The sequence below is a fragment of the Phascolarctos cinereus genome, unplaced genomic scaffold (genome assembly GCF_003287225.1).
Source record: "Phascolarctos cinereus isolate Bilbo 61053 unplaced genomic scaffold, phaCin_HiC Scaffold_7;HRSCAF=346, whole genome shotgun sequence".
Classification (NCBI taxonomy): Eukaryota; Metazoa; Chordata; class Mammalia; order Diprotodontia; family Phascolarctidae; genus Phascolarctos; species Phascolarctos cinereus.
Window position 1 is genome coordinate 158,036,426 of NW_027556180.1, and position 7,011 is coordinate 158,043,436.

Genomic DNA, 7,011 nt, shown 5'->3' on the forward strand with positions numbered 1-7,011 from the left:
GAAACAGTTTCCTCATCTGTTTTGCTTTCTTATTTATTGGAGTATGGTTTCTAACCATGTGTAATTTTGTCAATTCATTCACCCTTTTTTTCCATCATCTTAATTTCTGGAAGGGTATTCAAATAAAGCATAAAACTGATAGTGTCTATGATACTATCAGGGCTTGGAGCAGAGTTGTATCAAGAAATCATCTGTTTTCTAAGCTCTGATCTACTTAAATTTAGCTTTATCTATCAATAGTAGGTCTATATTTGGGTGATAAATTCTTTAAGCATAACATTGTTTATTTTAAAAAAGAAATGGTCCACAATCCTATTTAACTCCTATTTGTTTCCACAGTAATGTTGGCAGAGTGACAGAGATGAAACCAAAGGTTTACAGAAACCATATAGTTTTTGGACCATCTATCCATACTAACTATGCTATCAGTACTTTAAATGTAGGATCCACATCCAGTGTACAAGGAGATGATCTTATGAGTGGAAGAATTTAATTATGATATCATTGATGTCCTTGCTATAAATTTATTAGATGAAATGAAATGGTGCCTAAACAAGAGGCTTGCTGACAAGTCCTTTCTGGGGAAGCACATAAAGAAGTTTGCTTTAGGGGCAGCTAGGTGGCGCAGTGGACAGAGCACTGGCCCTGGAATCAGGAGGACCTGAGTTCAAATCCAGACTCAAACACATAATACTTCCTAGATGTGTGACTCTAGGCAAGTCACTTAACCCCAATTGTCTCACTAAAAAGAAAAAAAGTTTGCTTTAGTGTTCTAAGCAGCATTTTATTGGCCAGTTCATATGACACTGGAGTGGTCAGGATGAGCTTTTGTAAATAGAGTATCATGAAAATAAGTTCAGCTTATAGGCTATCAATGTTGTGGAGAATAAAGAAGTAGCTATTTTCTATAAATAAATTGATAACACCCACTACATCATATTAACAAACCTTCTACATCAAATAAATACAGCTTTAATATTCTGTAACTTACACATGTAAATGTTCATAGGAGAAGAATGAAAAAAACATTAAAAATATGCTCAAGGTTAAGAAACAAGTGTCCAAAGGTTTAATGACACAATATAGGCATTACACAAATGTACCATGAATACATTTTTAAGGAACATTGAGAGGTGACAAACATGATGACATCAACTAATACTAAAAAAAAAAATTCTGTATCATTTCACGTAGGAAATAACTGATTTCCAATATAGGAATTATTTCTTGATTGACTGGGGTATTTTACCCTTTCTCTTTCCCCTTGTTATTTCTGTTGACCCCAAATCACCCTGATCCCATCAGAATGGCCAGTTAGTAAGAAGATCCATCACCATAAGGGGCGCAACTTGAAAGAAATAAGAGACACTAACTCTATTCCTTCAGATGAGGGGAAAGACTATCAATACTTAGCATCTGTCCCATCCCAATGCACTGCAGAACCTAGAGCAATGTCAGCTCACGTACTGAGGTAACCTAAAGTTTCTTGGACCTTACCATTAGTCTTGTGGTTGCATCCTTAGGACCACTAGGCCTTTTAGTCCACTATACAGTTAATTTTTTCTATTTGTTTGTTTGGTTTTTTGTTTGTTTGTGGCAATTGGAATTAAGTGACTTGCCCAGGGTCACACAGCTAGTAAGTGTCAACTGTTTGATCTGAGGCCGTGTCTGAACTCAGGTCCTCCTGACTTCAGGGGTCAGTGCTCTATCTACTGCACCACCTAGCTGTCCCAATTTTTTTTTTCTATTTGTATCTCCAGTACATAGCACAATGCTTAGCATAAAGTAAGCACATATAAATAAATAAATATGGCATATGGGATATATACATACATTTATAAGATCCAAGAAACAACCTCAGATAGAAAATACTTAATTTCCTTGCCAATCATAGAGATATAAGAGCCCAGGGAAATACTCATTTAAAATATGAATTCATTCATAAACTCTTTGGAGGAAGATGGCTTTAAATTGTAAGGGGTGTCATTTTATAAAGCAGTGAGTAGTAGTGGAGGGAAAATATATTTGTAGAAAATTTGGTAAGAGACCTGGTTAAGCCAGTCCAACTTTACAAGGACACTTTAAGGTAGGAAATAAAAGATAGAAAAAGTTAAATTAAGATTTCTTTTATAAACTATTTTTATGTATAAATGACACTGGAAGTATAACTGTAATCATAATCTAATATCACATTTCTACATGAGAAAGTAAAAATGGAAATAAATAATATAATGGGAAAAATAGCTGGATATAGAGAGAATGTACATGTTTGAGGTGACATAATTTTGAGTATAAAACTGATTCTCAAGGCATCTAAGAGAAGAATGTATACCTAACATTTCTGGAAAATCTGGGATATTATTATTACTATTAATAAAAGTTAATTAAAACATGCTTCCAAAACATTTTTGTTGTACAGAATGTACTGATGTGCCTGTTATAAAAAGAAACAAAAAAAAAACACCCATGAAATTAAAGTCCCCTGTGAAATTCTTCAACTTCAATTCTGTTTTATTTTCAGAAACAGAAACCATTTCTGACTGCCCTCATTACCTATTGTAGAGGAGCTTTGTTTCATTACATAGGATCAGCATCATTGACAATTCAGAAAATTAGCCATTGACTCGTGAATCTCTCTGGGTGGATGACCATGAACAGAAACCAATAAATTTTACTACGGCCCCTTGTCTTTAAACATAGAGTTATGATCTGTCATAGGCCATCAGATGTCACTGAGGACCAATTGTTTACACTTGTAGAAATTGATTCAATCAGTAGCACCTTCAAAGATAAAATGAAATACTACATGAGAAGTGCTTTGTAAATCTTAAAGCAGTCAATGAACACTTATTGAACATCCACTATATGCCAGATGCTGTGCTAAACAACAAGGATATGAAGAAAAAGCAAAAAATAGTTCTGGATCACAATCTAATAGGGGAAGATACATAAAAAAGAAAGTGAAAAGGTGTGTGTGTGCAGCATAGGGAATGATGAAGCCTTAGAGCATGTTAAGAAATTATGAGTTATATGCCCTGGCTCCTCTCCTATGGTAGAAGACCTGGGAGGAGCTCTGTGATGTTTACTTTTTTATCCTCTCCTTGAGGTAGGGAGGAGTGCAAATGGTAAGAGGTACTGAATAGTTGAAGAACCTATTATATCTTGAAGGAAGACAGGTTTAAGGAGACAATGGAGAAGTCAAATGGAATACCCAAGTAGGAAGTAAAGCACATGTTAATGCTACTTTTATAGTTATACTTATTTTTATTACAGAACATTATACAAATGAATATAAGAATGAGAATTCTGCAATCCCACATCTACAATACCTCTGAGTTTGTGACTTTATAGCTTACACTGGACAGATTGCAGTATCCTTGTGGTACTGTTCTCTAAGAGTAAGTCTTGAGTATTTCACCAAATTTGTATCATTGAATTATTTCCCTTGCACTTATTGCTCCATACCCATTTATGCACCTGGTAAAGCAAAATTAAGTATCATTGCCCTGAGTCAAATGCCAATGAAGATTATAGATTTTTTTTCTGCCTTTTTTACAGTGATCAGGTTCTATGATCTCATGATTCTATGACTTCCAGACCTACTACTTCCCAATCAAATAACATTGCCAATTGTGCAGGATGCCTGATTGGCTCAAGCATGAAAAGATTTGACAGGGGTGACCAACAGAGAAATTGACTGAGGAATTCAAACTATTCACTAGTCATCAGTATCCATTGTCTGTCCATAAATGATGTCTTTTATGGGAAAATGACATTACTGTTTTAGAAGGCAATTGTCGTATTATCTTGACCACATTGCAAAAAAGGCATCTGGAAATTATTTTCTTGAAAGGACAGACTAGAAGCTGTGGCTGGTGGTCTGGAATTGATTTTTGTATTGAAAAGATTGTAAATGAGTAGCACATGCCAAGCTACAGTGCATGATTTGCCAAGGTCACCTATTTTCAGAGAAGAGGGAGAGGATGAGCTAGATTGTAAGCTTCTTGAGGGCATATGTATACCATATTAGTATTGATAATTCCTATTATAATACCTTTTGTATTGAAGATGCCTAATAAATGTATGAATTCAATATTATTCAATCCAAAATGCTTTGGCTTAGAATTTATATTGATTTTTACAGGAACATTTAAAGGGAAAATAGGTCTATTGTTATCGACTCTTCTGAATAGCTCAAAATGTTCCTTGTTCTGTCTCAGGCTATTAATCAACAAATTTATATCAAGAATTTATTATGTCTCAGATTCTCTGTTGGGTCTTGGTAAGGCAAAGTCAAAAATTAAATAATCTCCGTCATCAAAGACTTTACAATCAATGAAGGGAAACATATGTAAGTAGAAATGGATACATAAAAATTACATATAATATAATTTGGGGTTTGGATTCAAATAGAGTAACCCCTTCTTTCCCCAATAATGAGTCTATTAACTTGGAGAGAGCTATAGAGGCTTCATGTAGAAATCATCATTTGAGGTGAGTTTTACATTTATGGCACAGAATCAGTTCTTGGAAACACAATGATTGCCAACGGCTGTATTTTTCACAATTAATCTGGTTTTGCTTCAATTTTTGTAACTTTTACTTAGTTTTACATAGCACGTCACTTTAGAGTAAAACTCCAAATAATTGATCCTACTTGTATAAGAAAAAAAGTTAATTTAAATTGACTTACATTGTATGAAGCATTCTGTGCCATTATCTATAAAAATCACATCTTTCTGAAGAAGTGAGGAAGGATGGTTATCCATTCCTCAGAATGACTTCTGAATTCTATGTCTGTTCTTGTTTTATTTAAATTGATGTAGTTATTATGATTAAGAAGTTAAGTGGAAATGGCAAACTTCAATGGAATATTCCAGTGAAATGTGCATGTATATATGTGAGTGTAGAGGCTCAAGGCTGAACTTCTGGGGCAATGTGGGGCTTTTGGATATATAATGGGAGGAAAAATCAAATAAAAGTTACCAAATATTCCTTTTCTAGCTTTATTCTTTTCTTAGGGCTGGCCTTGTAAGTAAATATTTGAAACCCCAGGTATTTTTAAACATTAGGAGAAATCTGGAGAAATTCTGTCTTTAAAATCCTAGATAGCTATAAAAGACTTCTTTATGTTATTACATATACATGTACTCAGCTCCAACTTTTGTAAGCTGACCTTCATTTGCCAGCCTTGTTTGACTCAGGGCTGCTGTTTGGATTTGATGCCTGTTGAGTTTTCTGGTAACAAGAGCTATTCATCTTTTAGATCTACTAGATTTCTTGTTTTCCATAAGTGTGTGCACATTCGATGTACCAGTGGTGAGCAAAATCATCTTCAAAAAAGTTTTTGCATAGTGTTTGTGTTTTGAGCACAGGGTAGGATCCCCATCTGCCACAGTAAGCAGGCCAGAGTTAGTTTAGATGAAACAGACAATTTTTAGGGCACCTTTTCTAGTCCTATTCTCAAATATATTAATCTGAAAAGAACAGAAATTACACTTGATCTTAGCCAAAAGACCATAAAGGTAATCCTGAATGATTAATACTGAATATCCTTCATTAAGCCTTTGCTGATCATCTCAGTTCCCAATGACAGTTCCTTCCTCTGGACTTTTATCATCCTAAATTCTTAGGACTACTCATTCAAGACTTAGCTCATTCTGTCTCTATGTTTCTCTGTCTCTGTCTATACACACACACACACACACACACACACACACACACACACACATATATAGGAACATATATGCAGATGTAGATGCACACATAAATATATGGAATTTATATGTGTGTATATATATATGTAACTTTGTGTGCGTCTACAGCATAAAGTTTATGTGATAATATTTATATGCCACTTATTTTTCAATGATCTTTTGGCTGATTAATGACTTTGGTTATACACATATGTGTGCATATGTGTTTATATATATATATTGTGTGTATATATATGTACATATATATACAAATATGGATAGATAGATAGGTAGATAGACAGACAGACAGACAGACAGACAGACAGACAGACAGATAGAGAGATAGATAGATAGATAGATAGATAGATAGATAGATAGATAGGTAGGTAGGTAGATTCACCTAATTAAGATATCAGCTTTCAGTGGAATGGGGTAGTAACCACAGAGCAACTCATGCCAACAACCAGAAAATCTTTAGATCATATACCTTCCTGATGAGGGGCCATTGACATGGTGTTTATACTGTAAGAAACCTATCATTGTGGTTATTGATACATAGCAGATTATGAACATATGTATTCATGTGAGCTTGCTATGATGTTTGCAAATCATTACAGTGTTAAACAGGAACACATTCTTTCTTCCCTCCTGTCTTTTTTTTTTTTTTGATTGGGAATAATAAAGGGCATTTCTATCATATCACCAATAATCACTGGCAAACCTCAAAGGTTTAAATCCTTCGAATGTTGAGATATGTAAACTGTGGAATAACTCATCAATACATGATAGAGACAAACTATCTATTTTATACCATGATGGGTGGTAAAAAAAAAAAGCAGAGGAAATTGCAATCCAACATATATATTTGGAAAGCTCTTTGGGGATGCATTGAACATATTCTAAATGGAAATGACTACATGTCTACTCTCTGTGCTTCTAACAAAGCTTTAACAGTAAAGAACAAGATATTTTAAATGAACATTATTACATTTGAATCAAATATACAGAAGTTTTAGGACATTGTACAGAAAGACTGATATCTAAATTGATTAAGTCAGAAAGACTGAAGAAGAAATAGTACATGGAGGCTGAAAACAGAAAGAATCATTGAATCGTATACTTAAGCAAATAAGATAATGGAGGAATATTCCTTTGGTCCACTATCAAAACTCTTCCCCTGAGATTAATTTTAGATATGGGAAGTGAGAGAAACATTTAAAATTTTATATATGAAAGAAGAGGAATCATTAAATGGAGAAACTGGAAAATTATCAGGAAGACTAAGAAACTGAATATCTGTAGATATGAATTTACT

General features: G+C 34.0%; 1 pseudogene; it reads right to left on the reverse strand.

Annotated features, from left to right (window-relative positions):
• Positions 1–5,411: 5,411 nt before the first annotated feature.
• On the reverse strand, positions 5,412–5,529 carry LOC144454904 (U2 spliceosomal RNA; annotated as a pseudogene).
• Between the last annotated feature and the right edge of the window lie 1,482 nt (positions 5,530–7,011).